This window comes from Triticum dicoccoides, chromosome 3B, assembly GCF_002162155.2.
Source record: "Triticum dicoccoides isolate Atlit2015 ecotype Zavitan chromosome 3B, WEW_v2.0, whole genome shotgun sequence".
NCBI classification, from domain to species: domain Eukaryota; kingdom Viridiplantae; phylum Streptophyta; class Magnoliopsida; order Poales; family Poaceae; genus Triticum; species Triticum dicoccoides.
The window spans coordinates 707,192,857-707,208,931 of record NC_041385.1 but is presented as its reverse complement, the minus strand read 5'-3'; positions in this window follow the sequence as shown (position 1 = coordinate 707,208,931).

The following is a 16,075-nucleotide window of genomic DNA, read 5'->3' as shown; positions in this document are numbered from 1 at the left end:
AGAGAAAAAAATAGTTGAAAGTTGATAGTAGCAATTATGCGGACTGGGTTCGTAAACTGAGGATTGTCCTCATTGCTGCACAGAAGGCTCATGTCCTTAATGCACCGCTCGGTGTGCCGAACCTCGAGCATTGTTTGTGGATGTTGCGAACATGTGACATACACGTTTTGATGACTACGTGATAGTTCAATGCGTAATGTTAAAGGTTTTAGAATTGGGGCGCCAAAGACGTTTTTGAAAAGTCACAGAACATATGAGATGTTCCAAAGACTGAAATTGGGATTTCAGACTAGTGCCCACGTTAAGAGGTATGAGACCTTTGACAAGTTTCTTAAGCCTGCAAACTAAGGGAGAAAATCTCAATTCTTGAGCATGTGCTCAGATTGTTTGAGTACTACAATCACTTGAATCGAGTGGGAGTTAATCTTCCAGATGAGATAGTGATGGTTCTCCATAGTCACTGCCACCAAGCTATTCGAGCTTCATGATGAACTATAACATATCAGGGATAGACATGATGATCCTTGAGCAATTCGCGATGTTTGACATCACGAAAGTAGAAATCGAGTAGGAGCATCAATTGTTGATGGTTAGTAAAACCACTAGTTTCAAGAAGGGCAAGGTCAAGAAGGGATACTTCATGAAATGTCAAATCAGTTGCTGCTCTAGTGAAGAAACCCAGGGTTGAACCCAAACCCGAGACTAAGTGCTTCTGTAATGAGGGAACAGTCACTGAAGCAGAACTACCCTAGATACTTGGTAGATGAGAAGGCTGGCAAGGTTGACAGAAGTATATTGGATATACATTGTATTAAATGTGTACTTTACTAGTACTCCTAGTAGCACCAGAGTATTAAGATACCGGTTCGGTTGCTAAGTGTTAGTAACTCAAAATAAAAGAGCTACGGAATAAACGGAGACTAGCTAAAGGTGAGATGACGATGTGTGTTGGAAGTGTTTCCAAGGTTGATGTGATCAAGCATCGCCTGCTCCCTCTACCATCACAATTGGTGTTAAACCTAAATAATTGTTATTTGGTGTTTGCGTTGAGCATAGACATGATTGGATTATGTTTATTGCAATACGGTTATTCATTTAAGAAGAATAATGGTTACTTTGTTTATTTGAATAATACCTTCAACGGTCTTGCACCTAAAATGAATGGTTTATTGAATCTCGATCGTAGTGATACACATGTTTATACCAAAATATATAAGATAGTAATGATAGTACCACATACTTGTGGCACTACCATTTGAGTCGTACTGGTATAAAACGCATGAAGAAGCTCCATGTTGATGGATCTTTGGACTCACTCGTTTTGAAAAGATTGAGACATGCGAACCATGTCTATTGGTATATATGCATGAAGAAACTCCATACTGATGGATCATTTGGACTCACTTGATTTTGAATCACTTGAGACATGCATATCATACCACATGGGTAAGATGACTGAAAGGCCTCATTTTTCAATGAGATGAAACAAGAGAGCAACTTGTTGGAAGTAATACATTTGATGTGTGCAATCCAATGAGTGCTGAGGCACGCAGTGAATATCATTATGCTCTTACTTCATAGATGATTTGAGTAGATTCTGAGTATATTTACTTGATGAAGCAGGAGTCTGAATTATAGAAAGGTTCAAGCAATTTCAAAGTGAAGTTGAAGATCATCATGGCAAGAGGATAAAATGTCTATGATATGATCATAGAGATGAATATCTGAGTTACGAGTTTGGTACACAATCAAGACCTTGTGGAAATTGTTTCATAACTAATACCGCCTGGAACACCATGGTGTGTCCAAACATCATAAATGCACCCTATTGGATATGGTGCATACCATGATGTCTCTTATCGAATTACCACTATCGTTTATGGGTTAGGCATTAGAAACAACTGCATTCACTTTAAATAGGGCACCATGTAATTCCGTTGAGATGACACCGTATGAACTATGGTTTAGAGAAACCTAAGTTGTCATTTCTTAAAAAAATTGGGGCTGTGATGCTTATGTGAAAAGTTTTGCCTGATGAGCTCGAACCCAAAGCGGATAAAATGCATCTTCATAGGACACCCAAAAACAGTTGGGTATACCTCCTAATTCAGATCCGGAAGCAAAAGTTATTGTTTCCAGAAATGGGTCCTTTCTCGAGGAAAAGTTTCTATTGAAAGAATTGAGTGGGAGGATGGTGGAGACTTGATGAGGTTATTGAACCATCACTTCAACTAGTGTGTAGCAGGGCATAGGAAGTTGTTCCTATGGCGCCTACACCAATTGAAGTGGAAGCTGATGATAGTGATCATGAAACTTCAGATCAAGTCACTACCAAACCTTGTAGGTCGACAAGGATGCGTACTACTTCAGAGTGGTACGTAATCCTGTCTTAGAGGTCATGTTTCTAGACACAATGAACCTATGAGCTATGGAGAAGCGATGGTGGGCCCGGATTCCGACGAATGGCTCGAGGCCATAAAATCCGAGAGGATCCATGTATGAAAACAAAGTATAGACTTTGGAAGAACTACTTGATGGTCGTAAGGCTGTTGGGTACAGATGGATTTTAAAAGTAAGACAAACAATGATGGTAAGTATCACCATTAAGAAAGCTCAAGTTGTCGTTAAGATGTTTTCTGACAAGTTCAAGGAGTTGACTACGGTGAGACTTTCTCACTCGTAGCAATGCTAAGAGTCTGTTGGAATTGTATTAGCAGTTACTGCATTATTTATGAAATCTTGCAGATAGGATGTCAAAACATTGTTTCCTCGACAATTTTCTTGAGGAAAGGTTGTATGTGATACAACCAGAAGGTTTTGTCAATCCTAAAATATGCTAACAAGTATGAAAAGCTCCAGTAATTCTTCTAAGGACCGGAGTAAGCATCTCGGAGATGGAATATACACTTTGATGAGATGATCAAAGATTTTGGGTTTATACAAAGTTTATGAGAAACTTGTATTTCCAAAGAAGTGAGTGGGAGCACTATAGAATTTCTGATGAGTATATGTTATTAACATATTGTTGATCAGAAATGCTATAGAATTTCTGGAAAGCATATAGGGTTATTTGAAAAGTGTTTTTCAATGGAAAACCTGGATTAAGCTATTTGAAAATTGAGCATCAAAATCTATAAGGATAGATAAAAAAACACTTAATAGTACTTTCAAATGAATACATACTGTGACAAGATTTTGAAGGAGTTCAAAATAGATCAGCAAAGAAGGAGTTCTTGGCTGTGTTATAAGGTGTGAGTATTGAGTAAGACTCAAGACCTGACCACGGCAGAAGAGAGAGAAAGGACGAAGGTCGTCCCCTATGCTTTAGACGTAGGCTCTACAGTATGCTATGTTGAGTACCGCACCTGAAGTGTGCCTTGCCATGAGTTAGTCAAGGGGTACAAGATTGATCCAGGAATGGATCACATGACAGCGGTCAAACTTAACCTTAGTAACTAGTGGACTAAGGAATTTTCTTGATTATGGAGGTGGTAGAAGAGTTCGTCATAAAGGGTTACATCGATGCAAACTTTGACACCAATCTGGATGAATCTGAGTAGTAAACCGGATTCGTATAGTAGAGCAGTTATTTGGAATAACTCCAAGTAGCGCGTGGTAGCTGCATCTACAAGATGACATAGAGATTTGTAAAGCACACACGGATCTGAAAGGTTCAGATCCGTTGACTAATAACCTCTCTCACAAGCGAGATATGATCAAACCCCATGGGTGTTGGATTCATTACAATCACATAGTGATGTGAACTAGATTATTGACTCTAGTGCAAGTGGGAGACTGTTGGAAATATGCACTAGAGGCAATAATAAAATGGTTATTATTGTATTTCCTTGTTCATGATAATTGTCTATTGTTCATGCTATAATTGTATTAACTGGAAACCGTAATACATGTGTGAATACATAGATCACAACTTGTCCCTAGTGAGCCTCTAGTTGAGTAGCTCGTTGATCAATAGATGGTTATGGTTTCCTGACCATGGACATAGGATGTCATTGATAACGGGATCACATCATTAGGAGAATGATGTGATGGACAAGACCAAATCCTAAGCATATCACAAGATCGTATAGTTCGTTTGCTAAGAGCTTTTCTAATGTCAAGTATCATTTCCTTAGACCATGAGATTGTGCAACTCCCGAATACCGTAGGAATGCTTTGGGTGTACCAAACGTCACAACGTAACTGGGTGGCTATAAAGGTGCACTACAGGTATCTCCGAAAGTGTCTATTGGGTTGGCACGAATCGATACTGGGTTTTGTCACTCCGTATGATGGAGAGGTATATCTGGGCCCACTTGGTAATGCATCATCATAATGAGCTCAATTTGACTAAGTAGTTAGTCACAGGATCATGCATTATGGAACGAGTAAAGTGACTTGACGTTAACGAGATTGAACGAGGTATTGGGATACCGACGATTGAATCTCAGGCAAGTAACATACCGATTGACAAAGGGAATTGTATACGGGATTGATTGAATCTCCGACATCGTGGTTCATCCGATGAGATCATCGTGGAACATGTGGGAGCCAATATGGGTATCCAGATCCTGCTATTGGTTATTGGCCGGAGAGGTGTCTCGGTCATGTCTGCATGGTTCCCGAACCCGTAGGGTCTACACACTTAAGGTTCGGTGACGCTAGAGTTGTTATGGGAAATATTATGTGGTTACCGAAGGTTGTTGGGAGTCCCGGATGAGATCCTGGACATGACGAGGAGCTCTGGAATGGTCCATAGGTGAAGATCTGTATATTGGACGAAGGGTATTGGAGTCCGGAATTGTTCCAGGGGTACCAGGTGATGACCAGCGTGTCCGAAAGGGGTTTCGGAGGCCCCGGCAAGCGTTGGGGGGCCTTATGGGCCAAGGGGAGGGGGCACATCAGCCCACTAAGGGGCTGAGCGCCACTCTCACCCCATCTCATGTAACCTGGAGAGGTGGGGGCGCCACCCCTAGGGCAGTCGCCCCTCCCGGCTTGGGGGGCAAGTTTCCTAAGGGGTGGGGGCACCTAAACCCATCTAGGGTTTCCCCTGGCCGCCGCCCCCTCCTCTAGATCCATCTAGAGGGGCCGGCCCCCTCTCCCCTCCCCCCTATATATAGTGAGGGGGTGGGAGGTCAGCCATACCCTTCCCCTGGCGTAGACCTTCCCTCCTCCAACACCTCCTCCTACTCCGTAGTGCTTGGCGAAGCCGTGCCGGAGAACCACGAGCTCCATCGCCACCATGCCGTCGTGCTACTGAAGGTTTCCCTCAACTTCTCCTCTCCCCTTGCTGGATCAAGAAGGAGGAGACGTCCCCGAGCTGTACGTGTGTTGAACACGGAGGCGCCGTCCGTTCGGTGCTAGATCGGATCTTCCGCGATTTGAATCGTCGCGAGTACGACTCCATCATCTGCATTCTTGTAACACTTCCGCTTAGCGATCTTCAAAGGTATGAAATGCTCACCCTCTCCCTCTCTTGTTGCTAGAATCTCCATAGATTGATCTTGGTGACACATAGGAAAATTTTGAATTTTCTGCTACGTTCCCCAACAATAATGACTTATCTTGCATATCAACATTGCGTTAAAATGATTGTGATGTAGTATGATGATATGGTATCCTCCTCTGAATAATCGAGTGCCTTGACTTGGCACATGTTCATGCATGTAGTTGAATCAAAACCAACACAGCCTCTATGATATTTATGTTCATGATGTTCATATCCTACTCATGCTAGTATCCATTGTTACTTATGCATAATGCATGTTCATGGCTGTTGCGGCTCTAGCTGGCCGCCTCTCAACCTAATTGCTAGCCTTCACCTGTACTAAGTGGGAACTCTGCTTGTACATCCAAAAACTTGAAACCCAAGTTATTCCAGATGAGTCCACCATACCTACCTAATGCGGTATTACCCTACCGTCCTAAGTAAATTTGCATGCGCCACCTCTAAAAACTTCAACTAAATATCCTTTTTGTGTGCCTGGATCATTCATGGAACGATAGGAGGTAGTAGGTATCTTCCATGCTTAGTGGATTATTCTCAGGTCGAGTTTTTATTCACTTGCCATCTCATGAGAAAATGGCGGTAATAGGGGATGGCACCCGCCGGGTTTGGGTACGGGTGGAGCCACCCCATACCCGTCGATGGGTACAATTTTTTCCCATACCCGTCACCCGTCAGGGTAAATGGGTACCCGCGGGTAAAATTACCCAGATTTGCAACACATCAATTTAAGCCTTGCATAGTCATAAACAACAACTAATAATGATTTATAAACAACAACACATCATGACAACAACGCATACTCATAAACAACAACACATTCTCACGAACACGCTTATTTGTAAACATATTTTTGCAAAAATACTCAATAGGCACACACACAAATTAATATTTATCATGTCATATACACACATCTTGCATCTCTATGCAGAAATCAAGGGTAATGTGTACTAACTTACATGAATACATCATAAAACATACATACAAATATAAATTGTCATGGAAATAAAATATGTCATACTTAATTATCATTATGTACACACACAAAATCGTAATCCCACATCATCTATATGCATCATGTCTATGCAAAAATCAATGCTCATATACATGAATACATCACATCATCTATGTACAAAAAATGTATTCACAGTGTAAGAGCAGTGCTCATAATCATAAAAATAGTCAGAACTCACATAGCCTTGCTCTTCTTGTACTTGATGGCAACGGCAGATTGACTATTGATAAGCAGGCTAGGACGTCGCTTCATGGATGTCTCGAACATAGCGCTATGACGGTGCTGCGCCCGCGACAGTGCTGGGCTTGGGCTCGGGGTAGGCGTGCCGTGCTCCTGGTCGTGGAGGTCGTTGAGATGCATCTCCAATCCATGGTCCCCATTGACGCGCAAGCTATGGTGATTGCCCCTGGGTCCATGGCATTGGCGTCCACCTCCAGAGGGCAGGAAAGGGGTGATGGCGCGAGGCGGCAAGTAGCTGGAATGGAGTCCGGAGGCACTGGCAGTGGCAGGCGGCAGCGAGAAGATGAGATCGATCGGCTGGCTACTATGACTACGAGCCTGCCACCAGTGACGCACGCCAATCACGCAGATATAGCCATATAAAGATACGTATCATGTATCAGATTCTGGACAAATGGTTATTATGCTTGTTGAGACAACGTTGATTACGTGAATGATTTTGGCTCTTTCCGGTCCTAGGCTCATATGGCTTTGTGGGACAACTAGTGTGGTTCGGTGGACTAGCATGATTAGGTCTTTTTAGGGCTGCGATTTTTTAAGTAATACAAAGCCTCCTAAAAAGATATATAAAGCCTATTTGTAGATTATATGTGGGTACATGGGTACACGGGTATGGGTTATACTAAACCATACCCGTACCCACTATACCAAATGGGTTTAAATTTTTCCTATATATGTACCCATGGGTATTCTTTTAACCCATACCCTTGCCCTAATAGGGTTTTTACCCGCCGGGTACGTGGGTAATGGGTACCCATTGCCATCCCTAAATAGGGATGCCCAGTCCCAAACTACAAAAGGAAAAGAGCTTACAAATAATCAAACAAAAACTCCCAATGGAGTCATAACCTTTACATTTCCACTTGGGAACCGCTACTAGCGTGCTTAGCATGGAAGATATTGATAACTAATGGTCGTGAAGTGAATGAGAAGGGTGCATGTCTCAAAATATCATTTACCTCTGTTTTAAAAACTTGAGCTCTAGTACCTCTGCAAATCACTGCTTCCCTCTACGAAGGGACTATCAATTTACTTTTATGTTGCATCATCCCCTTCTCAAATAAGCACTAGAACCCGAGAGCACTACTGTCATGCTGATGCATTGTGGGTTTCATAACTGGACCTTTTCTACCATGAATTACAATGTTTAGTCGCTGCTTGCACTTTGGGGGTTCTCTGCATTTATGTTTTGCGGTGTAATAAAGGGCTAGCGAGATACCACTATTGTCATATTATATCATGGTTGTTTTGACAATGTGTTGCTATTTGAGATATCTTATTATTGCTCTCTAGTTGTTTATGTCGTTGATAGGAGTTAATATATTTTTAAGAGTTATTGTCGACACGGTTAGTTATAATCCTTGCTGAAAACCTGGGTGCTGTTTTAGCTTATTTATGAAACAAGAGCAAAAGAGTTCAGAAAAGTTTTTATTTTTCACTTTTGGTTTATCAACTGAATTGCTTGAGGACAAGCAAAGGTTTAAGCTTGGGGGATTTGATATGTCTCCAACGTATCAACTTTTCCTAACACTTTTCGTCTTGTTTTGGACTCTAATTTGCATGATTTGAATGAAACTAACCCCGGACTGACGCTATTTTCAACAGAACTACCATGGTGTTGTTTTTGTGCAGAAATAAAAGTTCTCGGAGTGGAACAAAACTTTGCAAGGATTTTTATATCAAATAAGAGAATTTCTGGAGTTAGGAGGTACCTGAGGGGGGCACCTGGGTGGGTACAACCCACCAGGGCGCGCCAGCCCCCCCAGGCGCGCCCTGGTGGGTGCTGCCCACCTGGTGGCCCTGCTGACCCTCAAACCGACGCTATAAAATCCCATATTTCTAGAAAAAATGAGGGAGAAAGAATTATCGTGTTTCACGAGATGGAGCCGCCGTCGCCTGTTCTTCATCGGGAGGCCAGATCTGGAGTCCGTTTGGGGCTCCGGAGAGGGGATCTTTGATCTTCGTCATCACCAACACATCTCCATCACCAATTCCATGATGCTCCCCACCGGGAGTGAGTAATTCCTTCGTAGGCTCGCTGGTCGGTGAGGAGTTGGATGAGATTCATCATGTAATCGAGTTAGTTTTGTTAGGGCCTAATCCCTAGTATCCACTATGTTATGAGATTGATGTTGCTATGACTTTGCCATGCTTAATGCTTGTCACTTTGGGCCCGAGTGCCATGATTTCAGATCTGAACCGTTTATGTTATCACCATTATAGCCATGTTCTAGATCCGATCTTGCAAGTTATAGTCACCTACACTACAAAAAAATACACTTCCGTGATGATACGTGTTTGTCACAGTAGGTCAGGTTTTCTGTCATGCATGTACATCCATGACGATTTTATGACAGAATCAAGATAGTCATACCTGTGCTGTCGTAGAAATGTTCCATGACATTACCAAAATTATCATCACGGAAGTGTCCACTTCCATGACGATAAATCGCGTGTCATAGAAGTGCTTTTGTCAAGGGTGACCGACACGTGGCATCCACCGTAACGGAACACTGTTAAGCTATGAGGTCCGGTTTTGGATTCGATAACCCGTTAACAGCCCCGACCAATGGGGATTTTCCACGTGTAGAATCATCATTGGCTGGAGGAAACACGTGTCGGCTCACCGTCAGGACAGATGTCATCCACTCATTGGACAAAAGGCGCCTATGATACGTCGACACATGGCACGACTCAACAGAGGCCCATAACTGTGAAAAGGCCGGCCCATTTGACTTGGTCAAAAGGTGGCGGGCCGGACCACTGAAAGCCTGTTAACGGCCTGTTCGCATATAGCCCATTTACAACCCGCTAACCCAGGGCCCGTTACGACCTATCCGAATTAGGCCCAGTAGCGTCATATGGGCCATCCAATATGATTCCAGCCCATTTTAACTTCTGGCCCATGTATGGCCCATGACGTCTTTCGGCCCATATGAGGCCCTTTGCAACTCTTGGCCCATTAACGACCCGTGGTGAAACTGGCCCGTAATGAACAGTGTATCACTTTATACCCATTAACGACCCATTATTCCATTGGGCTGTTTCCAGCCCATGTTATCTTTCAGCCTTCTCAGGGCCCATTTATTATTGGGCTCATTTCCAGCATTCGGTTACTTACGGCCCGTTACTATCATTTTCTGCTTGTGGGCCAGATTCCGCCTGTTGTTACATTCGACCGGTTTGTGGCCCGTTAATACGTTGGGCCGTTTTCATAGCGTCATCAAATACGGCCAATTAACGACGACCCATTATGGTCGGCCCATGAACGGACCATTCCAACTCTAGCCCATTTACGGCCATAATGCGGTCTGTTATTGGCCCATGTTTGGCCAATCGATCATACGGCCCATATAAGGCCCATTGATGATACGGCCCGTAGAAGGCCCATTGTTTCTACGGCCCGTAGAAGGCCCATTGTTTCTACAGCCGGTAGGAGGCCCAGTGTCACTACAATAAATATGTAGCCATGGTTATTGTGGCCTAGTTTTAAAAAATAGGTTATTGCGGCCACTAGCAAACCGCGAAAAAAGAACTGCACAGACTACAAGCAAACAAATAAACAAGACAACAAGGAAATAAATAAGCAAGCAACTTACGCTAGGCTATCATGGCTATTACACATATTACATCCACTTGGCATCAAAGTTTGCCACCAGTGCAAATATAGGGAACAAAGAAGCATATCATATACACTGGTTGTCAAAGTTGGTGACCAGCGCAAATAAACGCCACAGCAAAACAAATCCAGAACTGAAACCACTTCAGAAGATCTCAAGAAAAAATATCCTGGGTACCCATAATGCTGGCAAGATGCTTAGCAAGCTTATTAACTTTCTCTTGTTTGGCGCCTAAATCCTCCAGCGCTTGCTGTTGCACTAGGAAGTATACATCTGAATTCTGCAGGGACTTCCTCAGTCCTTCAACTTCCCGTCGCAGCACATCTGATCGATATCTTTCAACTTGAAGTTGAGACTCAAGAAGACGAACTGATTCAGGCAACGAGTTCGAAGAGCTTGTACCAGAAGTAGTGGCCAGTAACTCGAACACTACATCAAGACATGACTTTTGGGTTCTCTCACTGTCGTCAAGATAGTTTTTATAAGCTTTCTTGGAGACCAACAGGGATGTCTCACTATCTTTAACCTTATCTACATTACTTCCTTTACCATTGCATAACAGGGTACTGTTCTCCAATATTTTGTCTGTATTCTAAAAGAGAAACAAGAAAACACATCACAGGTTTACCATGTTGTATATGAAACTCATTTTTGTAAATGAGTTCAGTAGTAAAGTGGACAGGATAACAACATGAAACAAACATATATCTATGTACCATGGTCACTTTATGGTCTATATCATTCTAGTTTTTGTTGCCAAATCAAGATAGAGACATAGTTCAAATAATATTTGTTCAAGACAAAGCAGAATAGACAGAATATAAGTGTGGGAAACTATAGAGCAATAACAACACTTGTAATGTGCATGACATGAGAACATAACTATTTATTCAATTGAAACTGAAATCAACATAGAGCAGGTTACAACAGCAAACCAGTTAAAGAAACAGGTTTAAAACATACCTGTTGCGCCATTGGAGTTTCAATTCCATCCTTCAAATTTGAAAATATTTGGTATGAGTAAATACAGTAATGCACGAGCAAAGGAGTATGAACCATAGCTACATAACCTGACCTGAGAACAAATCTTCTTCTCCTTTAAGTGTTGAGTTGGGATTCGGAGTGGTGGTCCTCGTGCTTTGGGCACTGCAGTTCCCTTACTAACTGCTCGTGTTTGGGTGCTCTATGGTGGAGACGGTGCTGTGTCAACTGGAACTGGGTTACTATCTTCCGGGGTTGGGGTTAGAAGGGGTGTAGATAGTTCTCTGTCCAACTAGGTAGGGGTACAATCTGCGAGAGTCTGGGTTATGTGTGGTGGATCTGGTCCTTCGGCAAGTACAACCGTGGTTCTATCTGTATCAACTGGTAGCACCATCTTTTCTGAAGACTGTGTTGTTACTCCCTTAGATACTGCCATCACCCTCTCCAATTCAAATGACTGATAAACAAGAAAACTAATTGAAAGTACAGACATTGTATGATAGACAGGTGCAATAGATAGTGGGGAATAAAAGAGGGCATGAAATAATTCACATTGATGTTGTCTAACCAAACAGGATAGCATGACACAATTTCACATATATGATGGCTAACTAAACAGGATAACATGACACAATTTCACATTATGATGGCTAACTAAAAAAGATGGAAAGACATAGTTCAAAATATGATGACTATGTAAACAGGATGACATGATATAACTATATAATGTGTTTATTAAATAGGTTGGCATGCCGTAATTCACATACATTCATGGATAGAATGCCATAATTCAAAATATGATGACCGTAAACACTAAATAGAATGAAATGATATAACTATATGATGTCTTTATTAAATGGGTTGCCATGCCATAATTCAAATAGATGATGTGTATATACTATATAAACATGATGGCATGATATAATTCAAATATATGATTTATATAGTAAGCAAGTAAGCAGATGGCAATCCATATATGATGTAAAAACTAAGCAATGCAAGACAACATGCATGACATGGGTAATATAACCCTGCCAAGTTTGAGCATAGACCTCAGGGGGGAAATAGGACTGGTCATCAGTCTCTGAATCCTCCTCTGAGGAGCTCTCTGTAACCAGCAAGATGTCTACTTCAGCAGGTAGCATTGTCTGCTCTACATACCTTGTTTTCACTCCAGATACTTCCATGACCGCTTCAAATGGCTGATGCACGGGAAGAGTAGTTGAATATACATACGTTGTTAACAAATGGAACACACAATCTAAAAAAATGATAGCATGATATAATTCACATACATGATGATTGGCTAAACAGCATGGCATTGCATAATTCACATATATAATGCCTTTGCAACAAGATATCATTGCATAATTCACATATATAATGTCTTGCAACAAGATGGCAATGCATAATTCACATATATGGTAATTAGACACTGAACAAGTGGCATTCACACAAAGCATGTCTAAACTAATCAAATGAAATAGCAATGCAAGACACCATACACACGATATGAGCAACATAATCCTGCCAAGTTAGAGCATACACCTCGGGTGGGGTGGGGAATAGGACTAGTCATCTGTCTCTGAATCCTCCTCCGAGGAGCTATCCGTAACCAGCGAGATATGCGCTTCGACAGATAGCATAGTCTGCTCTCAAGACCTTGTTTTCAGTCCAGAATTTTCCATCACCATGTCAAATGGCTTATGCACACGAAGAGCAGTTGAATGTACTAACATTGTTGACAAATGTAATTCGTAACGAAAAAAAGGATGGCCTGATATAGTTTACATATAAGATGACTGGCTAAGCAGGATGGCATTGCAAAATTCACATATATGATGCCTGGCTAGACAAGATGGCGTTGCATAATTCACATAAATGATGAATAAACTAAACAGATGGCATTCGCACAAAGAATGTATAAACTAAGCAGATGACATATTTGATGTATAACATAAGCAATGCAAGGCACCATATGCATCATATATCCAACATCAGCATGCCAAGTTAGAGCAAAGACCTCAGGGGGTAAATAGGAGTGGTCTTCTCCTTCCAAATCCCCCTCAGAACAAATATCTTCCTCTCGATTACAATCCTAAATGGGTGGAGGGGGGCTGCCTTTGCGCCTACCATGGAGCAACGTCTGCATGAAATTTTGTTGCGACGCAAGGCTCGTCTCTTTTCCTCTACATGTTCAGTTCCATTGTTTACAATAACTGTCATGCATAGGAATAAAACACAGTGAGATTATGTAAGGAGTGCATGCAGAAATCCAGAGTGATGGTAGCAACCTGTGGATAGACCCAAAACCAATAATAGCAGGCAGATAATGGCTTATTTATTGTTTGTTTCCCACCCAACATAAAACTCATAGTAGACACCTGAGATTAACCATCTAGTAGATAAATACTATTGCTTGCGGCCCCGATATGTACCTGATGACCCACAAGTATAGGGGATCTATCGTAGTCCTTTTGATAAGTAAGAGTGTCAAACCCAACGAGGAGCAGAAGGAAATGATAAGCGGTTTTCAGTAAGGTATTCTCTGCAAGCACCGAAATTGTAGGTAACAGATAGTTTTGTGATAAGATAAATTGTAACAGGTAACAAGCAATGAGAGTAAATAAGGTGCAACAAGGTGTCCCAATCCTTTTTGTAACAAAGGACAAGCCTGGACAAATTCTGATAATGAGAAAAGCGCTCCCGAGAACACATGGGAATTATCGTCAAGCTAGTTTTCACCACGCTCATATGATTCGCGTTCGGTACTTTGATAATTTTATATGTGGGTGGACCGGTGCTTGGGTACTGTCCTTTCTTGGACAAGCATCCCACTTATGATTAACCCCTATTGCAAGCATCCACAACTACAATAGAAGTATTAAGGTAAACCTAACCATAGCATGAAACTAGTGGATCCAAATCATCCCCTTACGAAGCAACGCATAAACTAGGGTTTAAGCTTCTGTCACTCTAGCAACCCATCATCTACTTATTACTTCCCAATGCCTTCCTCTAGGACCAAATAATGGTGAAGTGTCATGTAGTCGACGTTCACATAACACCACTAGAGGAGAGACAACATACATCTCATCAAAATATCGAACGCATACCAAATTCACATGACTACTAATAGCAAGACTTCACCCATGTCCTCAGGAACAAACGTAACTACTCACAAAGCATATTCATGTTCATTATCAGAGGAGTATTAATATGCATTAAGGATCTGAACATATGATCTTCCACCAAGTAAACCAATTAGCATCAACTACAACGAGTAATCAACACTACTAGCAACCCACAGGTAGCAATTTGTTGTTTTGGATACAAGATTGGATACAAGAGATGAACTAGGGTTTGAGAGGAGATGGTGCTGGTGAAGATGTGGATGGAGATTTACCCCTCCCGATGAGAGGATTATTGGTGATGACGATGGTGATGATTTCCCCCTCCTGGAGGGAAGTTTCCCCAGCAAAACAGCTCCGCAGGAGACCTAGATTGGTTCCGCCAAGGTTTCACCTCGTGATGGCGGAGTTTCGTCTCGTGAGCTTGCCTCTGATTTTTTCTAGGGTGAAAGACTTCATATAGCATAAGATGGGCACCGGAAGGCCAACAGGGGGCCCAGGAGATAGGGGGCACGCCCAGTAGGGGGGCGCACCCCCACCCTCCTGGCTAGGGTGTGGGCCCCCTCTGGTACTTTCTTTGCTCAAAAGTTCTTATTAATCCCAAAAATGACTTTCGTGGAGTTTCAGGACTTTTGGAGCTGTGCAGAATAGGTTTCCAATATTTGCTCCTTTTCCAGCCAGAATCCCAGCTGCCGGCATTCTCCCTCTTCATGATAAACCTTGTAAAATAAGAGAGAATAGCCATAAGTATTGTGACATAATGTGTAATAACAACCCATAATGCAATAAATATTGATATAAAATCATGATGCAAAATGAACGTATCAACTCCCCCAAGCTTAGACCTTGCTTGTCCTCAAGCGGAAGACGAAATCGAAAAATATGTCCACATGTTTAGAGATAGAGGTGTCAATAAAAATAAAATACGGACATGATGGCATCATGATCATTCTTATAATAGCAACATATATAGATTTTGTCATATGATTTCTTATGCTCAAGTAACAATCTATTCACAATGTCAAGTATGGAACATAAACTTCATTGGGAACTAACAAACTATAATCTCAGTCATTGAAACAATTGCAATTTATCATAACATTAGAAAGACTCAATAATAGAGCTTTTCAGCAAGTCCACATACTCAACTATCATATAGTCTTCTACAATTGCTAACACTCACACAATACTTATGGTTATGAAGTTTTAATCGGACACTGAGAAAGATAGGGGCTTATTGTGTTGCCTCCCAACGTACTCACCTTTGGGTGATGTTAACAATATTAGTTCATGCTAACTTACATCCAATTGGATATATATATATATATATATATATATATATATATATATATATATATATATATATATATATATATATATATATATATAGGGTGGGTCTATTATGATAACACCCTTAAGAGTCTTATTCTGCACACCGCTTTCTTATTCTGATAACACCTCCGATCGAACCTGGTAGCTACAATCTCTTCCCCACCTGGGCGCCGCACCACCTCCAACCACCTTAACCCCAGCCCCAACCCCACGTTCTTCATCCCTCTCCCTGCCCCGCACCCCCTCACCC